We start from the raw sequence: 21,704 nt of genomic DNA, 5'->3' as shown, positions 1-21,704 counted from the left end.
GACCATGGTATTACTGTGCTCAATTGGCCTGCCAACTCTCCTGACCTGAACCCCATAGAGAATCTGTGGAAAATTGTGAAGAGAAAGTTGAGAGACGCAAGACCCAACACTCTGGATGAGCTTAAGGCCGCTATCGAAGCATCCTGGGCCTCCATAACACCTCAGCAGTCCCACAGGCTGATTGCCTCCATGCCACGCCGCATTGAAGCAGTAATTTCTCCAAAAAGATTCCCGACCAAGTATTGAGTGCATAACTGAACATAATTATTTGAAGGTTGACTCTTTTTTTGTATTAAAAACACTTCTTTTATTGGTCGAATGAAATATGCTAATTTTTTGAGATAGGAATTTTGGGTTTTCATGAGCTGTATGCCAAAATCATCAGTATTAAAACAATAAAAGACCTGACATATTTCAGTTGGTGTGCAATGAATCTAAAATATATGAAAGTTTAATTTTTGTCATTACATTATGGAAAATAATGAACTATCACAATATGCTATTTTTTTGAGAAGGACCTGTACATAATTAGCTTAAGAAATAAAGCACTGTTTATTTCATTTGTATAAGTAGGTGTATTTAACAGTAGCATTCAATAAAGAAATTACATGAACAAACAAACAAACATAAACGCCTACATAGACTTAACTGAATAAATTATACATTGATTCTTATTAAAGCTACTATTAAAGTCCTCAGGTCAAGAACAGCGGGTGTTTTTCTTTTTGTTTTGTGTTCTCTTAACATTAAATGGACAGTTCATCCCAAAATGAAAATTGCCATAATTTACTCTTCAAGTTGTTTTAAACCCGAATACGTTTCTTTCTTCTGTTGAAAATAAGTTATTTTGAAGAAAGTGGCCATCAAAACAGTTGCTGCCCCCAGTGACTTCCATTGTAGGCTATATTTTTTCCTGCAATGAAAGTCATTGGGGACCATCAAATGTTTGGTTAGCCACTTTCTTTAAAATATCTATAACATAGATAATAAAATTGAAAACAGGTTTGGAACAACATTAGAGTGCGTGAATAAGGACAGCATTTTCATTTTTGGGTTAACTATGCCTTTAAGGACAAGCGGCAGCAAGTTTACTATTAGGCTACTGTCGCTTTAAGACCTGATCGCATCTAATATACAGGCATGACACACACTCTATTTTCACTCATATGTTAGCTTTAATTTTAGACATAACTGTATAAACACAATAAGACTTAAAAGATAACTTTTTGACAGGCTTTGACAGACTAAATTAAGCGCATGTTAGAAATGCGCATCAGCACGCGAATGAAATGTTTAACCGGCAAAACACAACTTTTGTGAAGTGCAGTGTCCCGTGAGCGTAACTATCTCTACGTTAAAATGTGCTGTGAGTTCACTTTGTCGCGTTGTGAGAAGGAGCGCCAGAACTGCAACTGATAGCACGATACTTCGATATATTTTTCATAAGCAGATCGTGGAGGAATTTTAGTCGTCCGCTTTCAAAAATCGTGATATTGTACACGCACACCCCTAATGCTGATACACATTACCCATGCAAGTCAAGTTGTAAAATTGTGTCAACTTACGTGCATTGCCTCTTGTTCTGGTTCAGTCAACGGTGTAAACGCAGCGTCAACAGCAGAGCTGGCGGAATCGGCGATGTCTAGTGCTTGGCCACCGCTACAGTTAAAATCCTCCTCGTCGTTGGCATTTCCTGGTATGCTTGACACATCATGTTCATTTGGAAGAAATTCTGGCTGAAGTGGGATACCGAAATTCTCGAAAAGTCTCTCTTCCACTTGGATTCCAATATCTGCAGATGCACACGCACGGCAATTGTTCCCTTCAGCTTGAGCTGAATTTTGGCTTCCACTTGACCTCGATTTGGGACTGATAAAATGTGAAGAATGCCTCCGTTTGACATGATAATAAAATGAGTTGTAGACTCGATATTCCTGAGCGCAACCATCAATCCCACAGATCACATGGAAATCCGGGCTGGAACTATGCACGGTGTTTATGTGACTCAGCAGAGCTCTTAACGACAATGCCACAAAGAGGCAGCAAATAACACAACGCCAAATAATTTTAAGTGGAAAAATCTGAACATTTACTTTAATAAATCGTATTTTTACTCCATTCCCATATGTGCATGTCCCAGCGAAAGCAATCAGAAGAAATGAAGTGATTCAAACTTTTAATCCAATCAAGGCAGTGGAATATTCCATTGGATATAAAATAGGAGAAATCATAAAGCATTATTCCTTTAGAGTTTTTAAATTTTGTACTCAGAGAAGGTATATTAATATATAATATAGTATATTATATTCGCTTAGTTCAGTGCACATGTAAGAAGTCTTAGGCATGTTATAGATTCTTCACTAAAAATGCTTTATAGTGTGCCAGTCACAAATATGTTTACACTTTCAAACTGTCATTTTGCTATTAATAGTAACTCACTAAGCAAATTTATGTCCAAAAAACGTCTTTTCACTATAAGCCTACGTTAAACATGTCCACTGCGGATCCAGATTAAAAAAGTTTACTGACGTCTTTTTTTTACGTGTACGTGTTCCGATACAGACGTTCATGGAACCTCCGTAAAAGGTTAAAAACTAGTTCAGATGTAGTCATTGTGGACATATTTTCAACATCATTTATGGTCTCATTTAGGCATAATTAGGTGTTCAAGCACGAAGTGCTGAAAACCTATTGTAATTGCTATTTGAAAAAAAAAATTCCCCTAAAACGCATCATGCAGCCCAAACCCTAAGGCCTAGAGACTTGAAACTTGGTCAGATGGTAGGCCGCACTTTTGGGGAGAACCTAACAGAGTACGACCCTGATTGGCCCATAGGTGGCGCTACAGCAACCAAAAGTACTAAAATACTCATAACTCATCGATCGTTGGTCCTAGCCTCAAACTGTTTACACCACTGTGATCCTTGGCTTAAGACGGACAATATGTATATCTCCAATTTCGATTTAGGCAAGACAAACTTTCCGCTATGTCGAATTTTGTCCAAAATCTACTTTTGCGAACTAGTCCCTGGTTTTTCGCCTGATCGGAACCATACCCGTCTAGGCCTATTCTCTGGACTCTGTAGATCAATAATTATCGAAAAAAAGTTGAAATTTTGCATTTGGGTGGCTGTAGCAGGGTCATTTAGAAAAGGGGCGGGGCAAAATACAGTCAAAAGCCTATAAATCCTAAACAAAAAGTCAAAACTTCACAAAAATTGATGAGCATATGTGTCATAACATGGCGAAGAAGCATGCAAAGTTTCATGGAGATCGGACCATAGGTGGTGCTATAATTGTCAAAAAGGTCTCATTATTATTAGGTGTTCAAGCACGAAAGTGCTGAAAACCTATTGTAATTGCTATTTGAGAAAAAAAAAATCCCCTAAAACGAATCGTGCAGCCCAAACCGTAAGGCCTAGAGACTTGAAACTCGGCCAGATGGTAGGCCACACTTTTGGGGAGAACCTATCAGAGTATGACCCCAATTGGCCCATAGGTGGCGCTACAGCAACCAAAAGTACTAAATTGCTCATAACTCATCGACCGTTGGTCCTGGCCTCAAGCTTTTGACACCACTGTGATCCTTGGCTTAAGACGGACAATATGTATATCTCTAATTTCGATTTAGGCAAGAAACATTTTCCGCTATGTCGAATTTGGTCCAAAATCTACTTTTGCGAACTAGTCCCTGGTTTTTCGCCTGATCGGAACCAAACCAGTCTAGACCTATTCTCTGGACTCTGTAGATCAATAATTATCGAAAAAAAGTTGAAATTTTGCATTTGGGTGGCTGTAGCAGGGTCATTTAGAAAAGGGGTGGGGCAAAATACAGTCAAAAGCCTATAAATCCTAAAGGAAAAGTCAAAACTTCACAAAAATTGATGAGCATATGTGTCATAACATGGCGAAGAAGCATGCAAAGTTTTATGGAGATCGGACCATAGGTGGCGCTATAACTGTCAAAAAGGTCTCATTATTAATAGGTGTTCAAGCACGAAGTGCTGAAAAACTATTGTAATTGCTATTTGAAAAAAAAAAAATTTCCCCTAAAACGCATCATGCAGCCCAAACCCTAAGGCCTAGAGACTTGAAACTTGGTCAGATGGTAGGCCACACTTTTGGGAGAACCTATCAGAGTACGACCCCGATTGGCCCATAGGTGGCGCTACAGCAACCAAAAGTACTAAATTGCTCATAACTCACCGACCGTTGGTCCTAGCCTCAAGCTGTTTACACCAATGTGATCCTTGGCTTAAGAAGGACACTATGAATATATCCAATTCTGATTTAGGCAAGAACAATTTTCCGCTATGTCGAATTTTGTCCAAAATCTACTTTTGCGAACTAGTCCCTGGTTTTTCGCCTGATCGGAACCAAACCAGTCTAGGCCTATTCTCTGGACTCTCTAGATCAATAATTATTGAAAAAAGTTGAAATTTTGCATTATGGTGGCTGTAGCAGGGTCATTTAGAAAAGGGGCTGGGCAAAATACAGTCAAAAGCCTATAAATCCTAAACGAAAAGTCAAAACTTCACAAAAATTGAGGAGCTTATGTGTCATAACATGGCGAAGAAATATGCAAAGTTTCATGGAGATCGGACCATAGGTGGCGCTATAACTGTCAAAAAGGTCTCATTATTATTAGGTGTTCAAGCATGAAGTGCTGAAAACCTATTGTAATTGCTATTTGAAAAAAAAAATCCCCTAAAACGCTTCCTGACTCAGACAGTGTTTCCCACTGAGCTGCTTATACAGATACTTTGACTATTTATGTCAGAAGATCTTATTGAGAATTAACAGAGGTTTAGATGTTCATATTTGTTAACACACCTGTTAGTTCTCATTAAGAACTTCTGACATAAATAGTCAAATTATCTGTATTTTATGTCCGCAGGTAATGGCAGTAAGCAGCTCAGTGGTAAACACTGTCTGAGCCAGAAAGTCTATCCTTCAGATCTGGTTTCTCTCACGATCCAAACATGTGTGAATGCCTAAATGAGACCATAAATGATGTTGAAAATATGTCTACTATGACCACATTTGAACTAGTTTTTAACCTTTTACGGAGGTTCCATGAACGTCTATATCGGACGTGCAGAACACGTAAAAAAAAAAAAAAAAAGACGTCATTAAAATTTTTCCTTCTGGCTCCTCAGTGGACGTATTTTCAAAGTATGCTTTTGTGAGAAAGACGTCTTTTGGACATAATTTTCCCTAGTGGGAATAATCCAGTGAGATTTTTGTATACAAGATATCTGACAAGGTAGATTCCTCTAATTGTTTAGGAGATTTTAGGGTTATAACATCACAGTTCTTGTGGATTTCTGGTGCCTTCACGTGCTATCGGAATTATCGTAAATAGTTTCCTGAACATGGACCCCTCTCAAGCCAAAATTCGAAAGCGATGAGCTTGTGATCAGGACTTGGAAATCGGAAATTTACGATAGCACGTTTAGACAGATAGGTATGTTATCATATAAGATATGATGGGTCTGTCATTTTTTCTGTTTCATGAAATCACACACTGATGATGGTTAAATCAGATTTCATATCATCATATCATTTAAGTCCTTGTGCATATGAAAAAAAATCACTGGACTATTATAATGAATGCCAAAAATAATTCAATGTAAAGTGATAGGCCTGTTTCAAACCAAAATGGCACATTGATGCATGATATAAATAACTATCTTAAAACAATTGTTAATCTAAAATAACTAAAAAAATTTTTTACATTACTCTGCATATGGACAAAATTGATCTATGGCATCATTGTTAAATATGTTTTTAAATCTTCCTAGCTGCAAACATCAGCGCAGCAGTATTACCAACTTTGTCACGTGATGACATTCGTGATCTTTTCCCATGACCAAAATACTTTTACGACGGAAAACCCTATGGGAGACGTTTCATACAGACAAAGAGGTAGACCTTTACTCCATTTTTCCAAAAAACAATATTAATTTTAATTAAATATTAATGTCAGAAAAAATAAAGGTTACATACAGCAATGTTTAGGTCAGGGGTCTCCAACCTTTTGTCATTTGAGAGCTACTTTTTTTAAAAAGATAGTGGCCGAGAGCTACTCAAGCAATACATCTCATGCTTAAATCTCTTAAATTAGGCATTAGGTTTGTTTAGGCATGGTTTGTAAGGAATTACAAACCTGCGCACATATATTCAAACGCACATAACTATAGAATCAATTCTTAATGCGCATGTGAACGCCATCAGCGTCTATCACAGGTTCAGGTTTAAAGTCTGTTTAGAGAGAACGGTGTTGACTTAGCGGCCCCTAATTTAATAACAAATGATCATTTAGACGGAAGTGAATTAATCAAAACTAACTTTAGCTGGAAAAAACATTTTTCAAGAACCACTATAAAACCAAACCAATCTCTGTTACCTTAAATTATATGTTTATCTCTGTAAAGCTGCTTTGAAACAATCTACATTGTTAAAAGCGCTATATAAATGAGGATGACTTGACTTGACTTGACTAAATAATGTCTCTCTCATATTAACAACTATCTAAACTGTTTTAGACCTAAAAGAGTTTTTGTAGGCCTATATATGTCACCCTTAAATGTCAGAGAAAAGAACAGAATCAGAGATTTTTTTTTTTTTATAGAAAATTGTACTTTGCATCTTAACTAGAGTTGAAATGGCATGAAAATTTCATTTCATGATTATAGTGACCAAAATTATCACGGTTATATCACAGAATCCTGTTCAAAAAGTACTAATACTACACAATAAAATCAATTTAACAAGTTTTATGTCGAAAACCAGCAAATAACAAATATAATTAGCATTAATATGCACTTTTTGTTTACATAAACATTAAAATAACAACATTAAAAATTATGGCCAGATTTTACAGGAGTGTCTTGCAACATGTTATCTAATAACATGTAGCCTACAAGTTCAAATAAAGTTTTGACAAAAAAAGATTTATAAAAAGAAACCTCACATATTTCAGCCTTTAAATCATTTTTATAAAAAGAATGAGTCAAAAAAGATAAATTACTGACGTTTACAATGCACATTAGCTTATCTTTTATTATTAATAGTAAAATTCGGTCCGATTTTCAGTATTTCGCCGTTTTGTCATATGGCGTCACATATGCCACCAAAGGATGAGAACGGGCTCGATTTTCCCGTGGTGGCGTCTGTCGTTGCTATGCAACCATGCACTGCGCTCTCCACAATGACAGTTTTAATGGATTTTTTCATCTCGCTGCGCATGGAAAAAATGAGTGCGTCGTTTCAATTATGAGCTTGCTACATTTGAAATAACGAACTTGATTGTGCAAAAGACGAGCTACCTCCAATCAGGCCACAAGCTACTGGTAGCTCGCGAGCGACGTGTTGGAGACCCCTGGTTTAGGTCATTCACAAACAATCACACTAAATATCTTAAGTAAGCAATAAGCTACGAGAGGCAGTGCTGTTTTGTGAATAAATCACTGCTGAAGGGCCGACCTGTAATGCAGTGCTATGATCAAGAAGAGTTTATTTTAGTAATGTTCTATTAACAGGTTTGTTTATATAAATTGTAATAGCTTTCATCTGAATTCAGCAGGGACAGGAGGTAGGATGCCTCAATCAAAACAAGGAGCAGGATGACATTGGTCTGACTTCTGCTCAAACTCCATCTGAAATCCCAGTGACTACAAGGCACAGTATCTTTGAGCCATGTGTTCATCCTCCAAGAACTTTGCCCAACCCTGAATATGTTGTTTACACAGACAGTGAGCTAGAACATGTTAGAAAAGAGTATTTTGATCTATAGCGAGTTGGGCAAGAAAGAAGTTGCAGACTTTCAAAAGAACTCCGTTGTCGACTAGTGAGGAACACAGTGACCAACATGGTGTCTATCATGAGAGCATCAAGCACTGACTTCATGTACCCATCAAAAAATGATGTGCTTGCAATGGCAAAGCGACTGGTTGACTACTATCCCATGCTTCGAGTGACTCTGTGAACTGCAAACATATTTCGGTAAGTGTTTATTGTCTTCATTCAAAAATTACATTTGAGGGCACTTTATACATCATATATTGTGTTTACATTTAGGAGGTCCTTAAGAACTGATAATAAAAGCATTGAGAAATAAACCATTTTATATTTGTCTGGGTGTACAACCTTTAACATCGTCAAACAGGATTCCATCTTCAAGCAATTAATGAAGAGACTCCAAAACATAACAACCCCAAAAAAGAAACAGGGTCCAACACCACAAAGAAAAAGGAAAAGGCGCTTGGATTTTGACTATGATGGTGATTCAAGCTCTTACACATTAGATTCAGCAGAAAGCACCAGTGCTTCATCTGTAATGTTGGACACAGGAGAGAGCGGCACACCACCATCAGTGAGCACAAAACCACTTGCTGGTAAGTGTACCACATATTCATAATATACTTTAAAAAAATGTGTGGACCAAAAGATTCCCAGCAAACAATTGCCATCATTTCATCGTCTCGGTTAACTATATAGTCTGGCTGTTAGTAAAACACTTCTAGACAAAACAACCTTGAATTTGGTTACGTGTCATTTTAGCAAAAATAACTTGTGAGATGTATGATATGCCGTCATGTAGGCAAAGTCAACAGTGCTTCCAAGGTGTTTGGTTTCATTTCTTTGACATGTTCTAGATGACTAGTCTATTCTTGGGCTATGGTTAGGGTAAATGTCTATTAAATTTTCACTGACAGCCCAAATTCTGCCTTGTTTTAGCCTAGACGTCTGAGTTGTGAGACGTCTTTTAAATGCAAAATTGCTTGCTGGGTTTATACTGTTTGTTTTTTCTCGTTTTTTTTTTAATAAGGAGGAACAGCTGAACAAGATTTACCATTCAGCCAGACTGACCATAGAACAGATGAAGACCATTCTGACACTGATAGTCAACAAAGCCAGGCCATACATTACCATACTCTCCAAGAGATCTATAAAAGACCAAAGCCTAATAAGGAGGCAGTTGCTCAACTACTTGACCTTGAGTTTGATGCTCGGAGAGCCTTCATCAACTCCGACTGTTTCAAGGTTCAGGACAGACCTTCAAAGATACTGCAAGCGTACCCCTGTTTCAGAGAACTACATCATGTAAGTAAAATATCTGATAATATATTTGAGTTCCTAGTGACTTCAATTGTTTTTACAAATGTGTATGTGGGATTATTTCAGGTAATGGATGAACTAGGCCGGATTCTTGACAAAGGAAATCCCAGATTCATCCCAAAACTATAGGCCCGTTGGGAGAGCTTCTGCAGCAAAGCTCAATTCTATGGGGTTTACAAAAAGGTTTTGAAGCCACCAATGACTCTAGATGGAGGTAAACTACCTGCCTTTACTACTTGAATTAAAATGTGAAAAATCTAACAATAGTTGTTTAACTTGCTTGCCAGTATCATACACTACCATTTAAATGTTTTAGAACGTTAATATTTTAAAATATATCTCTTTCTGCTCACCAAGGCTGCATTTATTTAATCCAAACTACAGCCCTTTTATAAGTGAATGTATAGTAAAGTGTAATTTATTCCTGTGATCAAAGCTGAATTTATCATCAAAATTACACTTTCTATTCACATAGTATAATTTTTTTGGTGTAGTTTGGAACAAATAAATGCAGGCTTGGTGAGACGAAGATACTTATATAAGAAAACATTTAAAAAATCTCACATTTCTAAAACATTTAAACAGTAGTGTATTTGAAATCATTAACAGACTTTTATGAAAAGTTTAACTTCATTAAATAAGTTAAAGTTTAATAATCCTTTCGACTACTTTTGATTTAAGTTTTTATCCATTTTTAATGCACAATTGTTATAAGACTACATCAAGATCAGGAGGTTAAAGGAAATTCTTAAAGGCATAGTTCACCCAAAAATTAAAATTCTACATCATTTACTCTCCCTCAAGTTGTTCCAAACCTGTATTAGTTTCTTTCTTCTGATGAACACAAAAGATACTTTGAAGAATGTTTTTTGGGTGAACTATCCCTTTAATGAATGCTCAACTCACTATTGTCTATTTGTTCTCCTTAATAGTGAAACGCTCCATAGCCTTGATGAAGGCTCTTCCAGAGATGTTCCCATCACCTGTAGCCCCACCAAAAAAGATGGGACATGCAAGTGAAGCAATGCTGCACATCCTTGAGGTAAGACATACAACCTTGTTTATATTTCTACAAGACCAAGAGAAATAGAGAAGTCGTCATTTATATCAAGATGTACTGCTCAGTCATTTTTGTGTTTGTATTTCTAGCCAACAGAAAACCCAGATTCCTTCCTCAAGGGGAGACTACTCTTCAGTCCTGTCCTGATTGTATCAGAGGACAACTGCATGTTGGCCATTGGGACTACACCTGTGACAACCTTTCCACAAGAAGACCTCCACGAAGGTGTGCTCTACCTAATGGCATACTATTATGCACTTCATCTTGTGTACCCAAAATGTGTTGCAACTTTAGTTGTAAAGTAATTTCAGCTGCAATACATGGGCGTGATGCAACTTCTTCCTACAAAAAACCCACTTTGGAGTGGAAAAAGTTCATTGGGGAGTAGTGAAAAAGTCAGACGTAGGTCTTTTGATCACTAATTGTTGACAGCAGTTGTTTTAGGTTCTTATAGACAGCAGTTGCTTAAATTCTAAAACAAAATAGAAATTCAGTTTTTCTTGGTCTCTTTATTTTATTTTATACGTATATTCAGTTTCTCAGTGATGTATCTGTGTAACCTTGACCAAGCTACCAAGCTTTGTTTTAATAGGCCTACCAATTGTTGTGATATGATGCATTGCTGTCATTTTGGAATTTTTGATCATTTGCTTTCCTTTTGCAGTTGGAGTTAATTAAGCAATATTAAGAGCGTGTTTGTTGTACCAGATGTATTAATTGTGTCTCCGTTTCAGAGCTTATTTTTAGAAATAGTCTAGATTGAGAGGGGACATCCATATTAGTTAGTCTTATTTTAAGACTTTTAAATGCTTATTTAAAACCAAACCTTTCCCTCAAAATAAGCCTGACACTCTTAAAATGTGTATATATATTCTTATATCAAGATATTTTAAACCAAACCTTTCCCTCAAAATAAGCCTGACACTTTTAAAATGTGTATATATATTCTTGAATCAAGATATTTTAAACCAAACCTTTCCCTCAAAATAAGCCTGATACTCTTAAAATGTGTATTCTTGAATCAGGATATTTTAAACCAAACCTTTCCCCCAAAATAAGCCTGACACTCTTAAAATGTGTATATATATTCTTGAATCAATGTATTTTAAACCAAACCTTTCCATCAAAATAAGCCTGACACTCTTAAAATGTGTATATATATTCTTATATCAAGATAATTTTACCAAGAGTATTTAAAACTAACCACAAATAAAACAAGAAAAAAATACTGGATTGTACTATTTTTGCATTTGTTTCAAGATATTTGTAATGCTTGAATCAAGTTAAAATATCAAAATTTACATCATTTTTTTCTTGTTTTAAGATTTTAAGAACTTTGTTATCACAAGTTTTTTTGTCTTGTTTCAAGATGTCTTATCAAGTAAAATTTTCTCACCCCATTGGCATATAATTTTGCTTGATTTTAGTTTTTTTTTTTCTTAATTTCGTTTTTTTTTTCTTATTTTTGTTTGGTGATTTTTTACAGTGCATATATCCTTATAGACTCTTTCTGATGTAAAAAAAAAGTCAAGTCCTCCAGACAGCAGTTCCTTATCATCTGACCTTTTGAACTTTTTTTTTTCTCGCCAAAGGGTCCCCAAACGGCTTAAAAGCTACATATATACATATATCCTTATAGACTCTTTCTGATGTTAAAAAAAAAAGTCAGGTCCTCCAGACAGCAGTTCCTTATCATCGGACCTTTTGAAGGTATTTTTTTTTGTTTGTTTTTTCTCATCAAAGGTTCCCCAAAAGGCTTAAAAGCTACATATATACATATATCCTTATAGACTCTTTCTGATGTAAAAAAAAAAAGTCAAGTCCGCCAGACAGCAGTTCCCTTTCAGTCGATAACATCGGACGTAGTCGACGTCGACTGAATGGGGATCGCGTCAGAGAGCCAATGTTCCTCGAGTACTATTGAACGAGCCAATGGAATTGGCGTGCGTGATTCGCATTACACACTCCGCCCCCACGGCGCGGGTATAAATACGGAAGTGGATGCACGCAGTAGTTGCCTTTCGCTTCGGAGCCGATCGTTTGATGTCTCTGAGAGTGCTGTTATTTACAACGAGCGAGTGTGTCGGTGTTCTTCAGGAAGACTCTCCCAGTGCTGGTGTTCTACAGCACGAGTGCAGCGGTGATCGCAAGCTTTGAGCTCTCAACTGCTGTTTTAACAGCAACAAATTCTAAATGCTTGTGTGTGTTGACGGCTGGTTAGAGGGGGGAAAAGTGAGTGCTTCACTGTTTCAGTTCACTGCTCAGTGTTGCCGGTCATTTTCTGAAGGAGCAACACGGAGTAACCATTCCCTGTGGGGTCCTCACTCCTCCATCACACCACAGCCGATGGAATTCCTGTTGAGCATGCTGATCCCTCTGTAATGGACCGATCAGCTGTTTAAATGGGGGTTCCCCCTGAGGATAAGATGTCGATAGCAGCATCGGAGGGTGAGCTGGCCTCTGGAAATGACGACTTGGCTGTGTTATCTCCCTCTGGGAGTGTAACATTGCCCAAGCCAGATCCAGAAATGTCAGCTATGCTGAAACGGGCCGCCGAGGCAGCCGGGCTCGAGTGGAACCTCCACCGTGTCCCGTTAAGTCTCGGTTGGAGGTTTAGTATCTCGGGGCGGGCCGCGCTGGTTCTCAGCTCGCCGCCCCAGTGCCTTTCTTTCCCGAAATGCATGGAGAGCTTACCAGGTTGTGGACGGCACCTTTCTCTGCCAGAAACTGCCTGAATAGTTTTTCCCCCTCACTACCCTTGATGGAGGATCGGTGAAGGGTTGCGAGGCTATCCCTTTAATGGAGCGGTCTGTCGACACAGGTGCACCTGTGTCCGACGGCCGCTGCCTTTTGGGGGGATCCTTGTCTTCCCACCTAAGGCCTGTGAGTTTTTGTCCGTTCCGACGGGCAGAGCTTACAAAGCCTGTTGGCAAGCCGCTTCCTCTTGCGTGCCATGGCGTTGCTTCAGGTCTGTCAGGCCAGGGCACCCATGGACATGCACGAGGGTAGCCCAAACCGTGCGCTCATAGGTGAGCACTGCACTGCATCCGACCTCGCCCTCTGGGGCACGAGTGTCATAGCTTGCGCAATCGGTCTGGGGATGTCCACCTTAGTGGTCCAGGAGCGCCATCGTTGGCTCAGCCTGGTTGATATGGCGGATGCGGACAAGGCTCGTTCAACTGGTCGCGTTACCGACCAGCCCAATCTCGCCCACGGGCTGAGTATCTCTTTTTCAGTTTTGGAGATGGACTCGGTCTAACACGTCTCTCCAATGAGAGTGTTCAACTGGTGTTTGAAGTGAGAAAGGGTCCCACTGAAAGAACTTTCAGAGGCTCCTGGGGCATATGGTAGATGCATCCATTGGCTTCCTCCATATATGACCGCTTCAGCGCTAGTTTCATGATCAAGTCCCAAGGTGACCGTGGCAGAGCAGCTCACCCTGCGTGACTATAGTCATCCCGGTCTGCTGCCAAACCCTCTTCAACTGAGGGGCCATATATAAAGGGCGTGTTTTAAAGGGGGCCTGGGCGACCCTCGACTACACGGGCATTCATGCTTCGAGTTGTTTGACATTGCTACTGTTGCGCAAGCTTCCCTTGCATGTCACCACTCACCCGTCACCTCCTCCTTGGAGTCAGAAGCTTCTGAGGACGCTTTGTTCCACTCTTCCCGCTTTACTCAATCGTGCCACCAACGAGCCTCATGACAGTTAAAGCCAGGGTGAGTGGAGACTCCATCCCCTGGGTCCCTGCTGAGTCATGACCACTCCGGGGCCGCTCAGTTGCCTCTCCGGTTTCGTCTCCCTGCCAGTTATTTCTGTCCGAGCGGACAACCCTTGGACAGCCACTGGCTCACAGCTGCCCCGGGGGCCCGCAGAAATGCGTTTCCCCAGTGAGCCTCCTAAAAGCAACTGCGACTCATGGTCGATTGGCGCCTGCTCAAGTCAGTGAATTCATCACACTTCATGTTGAGCAGAAATGCTCCTGAAAATCAGTGAAGTTCCTCACACTCAGGTGTTGAGCAGCAATGCTCCTGTAGCTCAGTGAATTCATCGCACTCAGGTGTTGAGCAGCAGTGCTCCTGAAGCTCAGTGAATTCTTTCACACCCAGTGTTGAGCAGAAATGCTCCTGTAGCTCAGTGAAGTTCTTCGCACTCAAGTGTTGAGCAGAAATGCTCCTGTAACTCAGTGAATTTATCACACGCAAGTGTTGAGCAGAAATGCTCCTGAAGTTCAATGAACTTAACACACTCAAGTGCTGAGCAGAAATGCTCCTGAAGCTCCCACGTTCTACCCCTGGAGATTCCGGGCGGTCTTACGTCTGAACGCAGAGGTTCAGGTGGCTATCACAGAAATGGAATTTCTACACACCCCCTAGAAATGGGTAGCGTGCTTACGCCTTTAGAAGTGGAACCTAGTCGTTGAGTGCGTCTTCTCTCCAGAGGAGATCCTGAAAGCTTTCGATCATTTTCAACTTTCATCAGTGCGCTCTTTCCTGCAAGATGGGTTGGAGTAGGCTGTTTTCCTTCACCCTCAAAATGATGTTGCCTCGGTGTTTAAACGACGGTCATCGTGATGCAGAAGTATGGAGAAGCACGTCCTGATCGTCAGGTTCCTGAGGAGCAAGGTAATGTAAATCCTTGCGTCCCTCTTTATCCTCTTGGGCCTTATCTCTGGTGCAACTGCACTGCAGAGACTGCCCCTGAGCCACTGCAGTCAGGGAGTTAAAAATTCTGTTATATCAGTTCTCCTGCTCGCATGGTCTCTACTAGAGGGTAGGGACTTGCTCGCTTTCGGTCAAAGTATTGTGCCTGGAGTTCGGGCCAGCTAACTCACAAGCTGAGACCCCAGCTTGGATTGTGCCCAAGGTTCCTACCTCTCCCGTAATAGAAGCAGGTGGTGAGCCTGCAAGCGCTGCCCCAGAGGAGGCAGATCCAGCCCTGGCTATTTCTGTCCGTTTGCTAATAGCGGTTAGACGTGTACAGAACGCAAGTCATAGACCTCAGACCAGCTCTCATCTGTTAGGAATTTAGCAGAGAGGGAAGGCTGTTTCCAAGCAAAGTTGGCCACTTAGTGCTTACTTTCATTTCGGTAAAAAAATTCCGAGATGCAACATGTCCACTTAGGTGTTGAGCTCCTCTATGATGAGTGTAAAGTGCTCCGCCTGGGCGTTGACGATATGCTTTGCTAAACAGATTCTAGAGTTGGGGGCTGGACAACACCTAGTTGAACCGCTGCTTGGCGTGGGCTCCCTTCTCATGAAGCCAGTTTCACCGTGAGCCCGGTTCAAGTGTCGGCTTGCTGCGCCATTCCCCTCCTATGGACTGGATACGTGCGCCTTTCTACTCCAGTTGAGTTCCCTTAAATCTGAACCCTGTTATCGACTGAAAGGGAACGTCCTGGTTGCATATGCAACCCACCGTTCCCTGAAGGAGGGAACAGAGGACGTAGTCCCCTTGCCACTTCTGCTGGACCACCGCTGACTCCGGGTTACGCTCGGCTCCTCAGCGAAAAAGCAACTAGTACGTGCATCCACTTCCATATTTATACCCGCGCCGCGGGGGCGGAGTGTGTGATGCGAATCGCACACGCCAATTCCATTGGCTCGTTCAATAGTACTCGAAGAACATTGGCTCTCTGACGCGATCACCATTCAGTCGAAGGCGACTACGTCCTCCGTTCCCTCCTTCAGGGCGTTCCTTATCATCGGACCTTTTGAACTTTTTTTTTTCGCATCAAAGAAACCCCAAAAGGCTTAAAAGCTACATATATACATATATCCTTATAGACTCTTTCTGATGTTAAAAAAAGTCAAGTCCTCCAGACAACAGTTCCTTATCATCGGACCTTTTGAACTTTTTTTTTTTTCGTCAAAGGGTCCCCAAAAGGCTTAAAAGCTACACATATACATATATCCTTATAGACTCTTTCTGATGTTAAAAAAAAAGTTAAGTCCGCCAGACAGCAGTTCCTTACCATCGGACCTTTTGAAGTTTTTTTTTTTTTCTCATCAAAGGGTCCCCAAAAGGCTTAAAAGCTACATATATACATATATCCTTATAGACTCTTTCTGATGTTAAAAAAGTCAAGTCCTCCAGACAGCAGTTCCTTATCATCTGACCTTTTGAATTTTTTTTTTCTCGCCAAGGGGTCTCCAAAAGGCTTAAAAGCTAAATATATATATATATCCTTATAGACTCTTTCAGATGTTAAAAAAAAAGTCAAGTCCTCCAGACTGAACTGAACCTTTTTTTTTTTCTCATCAAAGGGTCCCCGAAAGGCTGTTGTTTTATTAAGGCCCAAGCCCTGAAAAGGCGAAGGCCTTATTGTTTTCGTAAGGATTATTAATTATTAGGGCCCAAGCCCTGAAACTTTCAAGTTTTAGTTTTACGCCAGCTCAACAGGAAGTTGGCTATTATGGGTTGTTTGGAAAACGCATGCTTTGGAATTTGATATACTTCTCCTAGAGATTGCATCCGATCGTAACCAAACTCGGTGTGCATGAAGTCAAGACATTGAGGATGCTAAATTGCGGACGGATTTTTGATATCTCGAACGGTTTGGCCGTGGCAAGGAAACGAATTTATGGCGAGAAAAGAGAAACACGAAGTGTTATAACTTCTGCATACATTAACTGATCTTAATGAAACTTCAGCAGTGTGTTCGTGGTAAGAGGCCGATCAGATGGATGCAACTATTGTGAGTCAAAGTTATAGCGCCACCAACTGGCAGAAGGAAGTGTGTCACTTTCTAAATTCTTTTGACAAAAGTGGGGGGGTTAGTTTTACCCACAGTAACAAAACTCCGGACGTATTTTGTTCTCATCAAACCGGACAACTTTCTAATTTACAGTCATTAGCTCCGACCAACAGGAAGTCAGATATTTTGGTTTGAATGTGGTCATTTTCTCTCTCTCTCTCTGTGTCTATGTCTCTCTGTGTGTGAGTGTGTGTGAGGGGGGAGGGGGGTTAGATAAACCATTTGTATATATATATATGTATGTGTGTGTGTGTATATATATATATATATATATGTATATATATATATATATATATTAGTGGTGGGCCGTTATCGGCGTTAACGTGCTGCGTTAACGTGAGACTCTTATCGGGCGATAAAAAAAATATCGCCGTTAATCTATTCTCAAAGTTGGGTTGGGAGCTGGGTCTACGCAAGCTATGATGACTTTCACCTTGATATTTGAGCGGCGGATGTTTACCTAGCCGAATTGCACTGTAGGGGGTAGGGATGGGAATGGAAAACCAGTTCCACTCGAGAACCGGTTCTAAGTTTTACGAACCATCGATATTGTATGCCCTCGACGTTAACGATTCCTCTTATCGATGCTCCAAGTCCCAGCCATAATATACAGACCGTGAACTCACAACTTTCCCTTTTGTCCTTTATCGGGCACCATAGCGCGACGTCCTAAACGCATCTGTGCGTCATTCATGATGTCAAAGCGATTTGAGCAGAGGAGGTAAGCATGGAGTGGAAAAGACGATCTAAAGCTTGGCTTTATTTTACTAAACGAGACAAATTATGCTGTTTCCTGTTTGCAATAACAGGGTTTTTCCTGCATTGAATTTTTTTAGCGTCCACCAAAGCGAATTTTTGTCCCGCCAAAGCCCGAGGCCAGCCCGTCAGCACAGCTCTATCAGTTACTAAACACAAGTACATCTGATTGAACATGATTTATTTTCATCACCAATTATCATAGTAGAACAGCTTTCTCAAGCAGTTTGTGATGCATTTTGGAAACAGGAGATGATCCCCTGGTCTAATAGCCACCTGGTTTGAGAAACCCGTTCTCAAAGACTAAATTTTAGTCATTATTTAAGAGCCATTTTAATCTAGATTAATCTAGATTAATTCCAAGATTCCAGTGAGATTAATCTAGATTAAAAAAATGAATCTATGCCCACCACTAATATACATATACATATACAGTGCTTGGGCCCTAATAAATAATCCTTAGGGAAACAATAGGGCCTTCGCCCTTTCAGGGCTTGGGCCCTAATAATAATAATAATAATAATAATAATAATAATAATAATAATAATAATCCTAGGGAAAACAATAGGGCCTTCGCCCTCTCAGGGCATGGGCCCTAATAATCCTTATGAAAACAATAGGGTCCTGCGCCCTTTTCAGGGCTTGGGCCCTAATAATTAATAATCCTAACGAAAACAATAAGGCCTTCTCCCTTTCAGGGCTTGGGCCCTAATAAATAATAATAATAACAAATAATCCTAAGGAAAACAATAGGGCTCTGCGCCCTTTCAGGGCTTGGGCCCTAATAATAAAATATAGCTGCGAGCAGCGATGATGGGCCCAAGCCAGTGGCACCGTGCTTTTAGGGTAAGGCCTAATATCTGCCATGTGCCATCAATCTACATCTACCATGTGTTTAAATTATACAGATAAAGTTTTGAGCAATTCGAGTAAAAATAAGAAGGTGATTTCAAAGCATTTTGAAAGTCCAGTCAAGTCACCTTGATTTATATAACGCTTTTAACAATATGGACTGTTTCAAAGCAGCTTTACAGTAATAATAGGAAATTAAAGTAACCAAGATTGTTTTGGCTTTACAGCAGCTCTAGAATAAAGTTATTGTCCAGCTAAAGTTCATTTTGATTGATTCACTTCCGTTGCAACGATAATTAGTTATTAACTTAGGTGCCGCTAACACGACACCGTTCTGACAGAAAATTCTTTAATGCGATCCGGCATTTTTTATCTCTTCCGCGTAGCCACGTGAATCGTAATTATCCCGACAATGTTTTATCAGTGCAGAGGTAAAGGGAATGAGGCCTTCACAAGGGAGAGACTAGTTGACACTTCAGGACTGCGTTGTCGTTGTGTCCAGGCGCAGGCCCTTCATCAGATCTGGATACGGCCTGGATCTGGCGGACTGCAGTAAACCTCGGGATAAACAGAGAGGCAAATATTACCGTAGACGCCATCCTTCTTATGATGTACAAAGTACATCAGGATTTATAACACCAGGGAAGTGTTCCCGGTTCCGGCTGATCTAAACTATGCAGCCTGACATTGAATTATATTGGTCTATAATGTGTATGCTAAGCCAAAGAGATGTGTTTTTAGTTTAGATTTAAACTGACAGACTGTGTCTGCTTCCCGGACAATGTTAGGAAGATTGTTCCAAAGTTTTGGTGCTAAATAGGAAAAGGATCTACCGCCAGCAGTCGATTTAGATATTCTAGGTATTATCAACTGGCCAGAATTTTGAGATCGCAATAGACGTGAAGGACTAAAATGCATTAAGAGCTCGCTCAAGTACTGGGGAGCTAAACCATTTAGTGCTTTATAAGTAATCAGCAATATTTTAAAATGTATACGATGTTTAATAGGGAGCCGATGCAGTATTGACAGAACCGGGCTAATGGTCATACTTTCTGGTTCAGAATTCTGGTAAGAATTCTAGTGGCTGAATTTTGGACCTGCTGTAGTTTATTTATTAAACGTGCAGGGCAACCACCCAGTAGAGCATTACATATAATCTAATAATCTAGCCTTGATGTCATGAACACATTAACTATTTGTTCTGCATTTTTAATTGAGAGCATATGATGTAATTTAGATATATTTTTAAGATGAAAAAATGCGGTTTTACAGATACTAGACACGTGACTTTCAAATGAAAGATTGGTATCAAAGAGCACACCCAGGTTCCTAACCGACGACAAGGACTTGACAGAGCAGCCATCAAGTGTTAGACAGTATTCTAGGTATCAGTATTTTTTAGAATTAAGTAGTAGGAAATTACTAGTCATCCAGTTCCCTTTCAGTCGCTCACGTTCGACGTGACGTCAACGTGGCGACGTAATGGGATCACTTTAGGAAGCCCTGTCAACTTCGAGTGTCTACAGAACGAGCCAATGAACGTTGGCGTGCATGAAAAGCATCACGCGCCCCGCCCCACAACGTGGGTATAAACAGGAAGCGGGCGCACGCACTCATTGTCTTTCGCTTCGGAGCCAAGCTTTCGTTTTGACTCTGAGTTTCTGCAGACTGCTGCAACGTTGAAAACTGCTTCAAAGGAGAGAAAATAGTCTGTTCCAGTGCTGGTGTGACGGCGCGATCAGCGGTGGCCGCGAGCATTACAGCTCACAACTGCTGTTTTCACAGCATACTTTGTGTGTGTCTGTGTATGTGATGTGTCGGTCTCGGTGGGCATTTCTCTTTGAGTGTGTACCCCGATTACACCACGGCTATCCCTGGGTGCTTCAGCACTGAGAGAGTTATTTTTTCTTTTCTATATTTTTTGTTTTCAACTAAAAGAGCAACACAAGCGTGACCCTGCGTCCTTTTCAGGATGTCATTCCGCTAGTGCGTTTCTGGGTGTGGTCGTTCCCTGGCGCCAGCAGACGGCCACAATTGTTGCCTCTCCTGTTTAAGCGTTCAGCACCCTGAGGCAGCTTTTGTGAATAGCTCATGTTCTCATTGCGGGAATATGACTATGGCAGCGCTAAGATCGAGACTATCTTACCTCAAGGGAGGTGCAGTCCCCTCGCCAATCCCCAGATCTAGTGTTTATTCTGGACCTCAGAATAAACCTACTTTTGCGCATGGTCAGGGTGATCTGAGGATTACCGTGAGGGCTTCTCCGCCGAGGCAATCTCCGCGGGCCCCTCACGCCTCTCAAGCGCTGCCGCCATTGGAGCTTCCAAAGGAACGCGCTGGTCCTCCTCATGGACGACCAGCCGTGTCCTTTGGGGCCCCACCTGACGATCAGATGTCGATCGCAGCATCGGAGGGGGAGCTTCAGTCCTCTGGAGATGAAGATTCGGCTGCGTTACCCCCTTCCGGGATTGTGGCGTTGCCCGAGTCAGATCCAGAATGGACTAGCCGAGAAGGTCGGGCTTGCGTGGAACCCTCCACCACGTCCCAAACCTTCTCTGTTGGATGATTGGTATCTCGGGGCGGGCCGTGGTGGTTCTTAGCGCGCCGCCCCGGTACCATTCTTTCCGGAAGTGCATGTGGAGCTTGCGGAGCGGCTAAGGGGTATGTGGATGTCTGCTTCCTCCTGGCGGGGCAATCCGAGCCTCCCGTCCAGGGCATGTACGCTTTCGTCCGGTCTCACGGCGAAGGCTTACAGAGCCTGTGGACAGGCTGCTTCCGCCCTCCATGCCATGGCGCTTCTGCAGGTCTACCAGGCCCAGGCGCTCATGGACATGAACGGTTCTGACCCAGAGCTCCTCCGGGAGCTCCGTGTGGCAACCGACCTCGCTCTCCGAGCGACGAAGGAAACCGCACGTTCAGTCGGTCAGGCAATGTCCACCTTGGTGGTCCAGGAGCGCCACCTCTGGCTCAACCTGGCGGATATGTGGGACACCGATAAATATCGGTTGCTGGATGCCCCTTTTTCCCAGGTTAGGTTATTCGGTGTTGCGGTTGAGAGCTTCGCCCAACAGTTCTCGGCTGCCTAGAAGCAGACGGAGGCAATCCGACCCATCCTGCCCCGGCGGACCGCTGCTGCACCCACCTGTCCGCCGGCC

General features: G+C 41.3%; 1 pseudogene; it reads left to right on the top strand.

Moving 5' to 3' along the window:
* Positions 1-8,191: 8,191 nt before the first annotated feature.
* LOC143757144 (uncharacterized) lies at positions 8,192-21,115 on the top strand (annotated as a pseudogene).
* Positions 21,116-21,704: the final 589 nt, after the last annotated feature.

This window comes from Siphateles boraxobius, unplaced genomic scaffold (genome assembly GCF_051911475.1).
Source record: "Siphateles boraxobius isolate OS27281-9 unplaced genomic scaffold, OSU_SipBor_1 30, whole genome shotgun sequence".
Lineage (NCBI taxonomy): Eukaryota > Metazoa > Chordata > Actinopteri > Cypriniformes > Leuciscidae > Siphateles > Siphateles boraxobius.
This window is presented reverse-complemented; position numbering and strand designations above follow the sequence as displayed.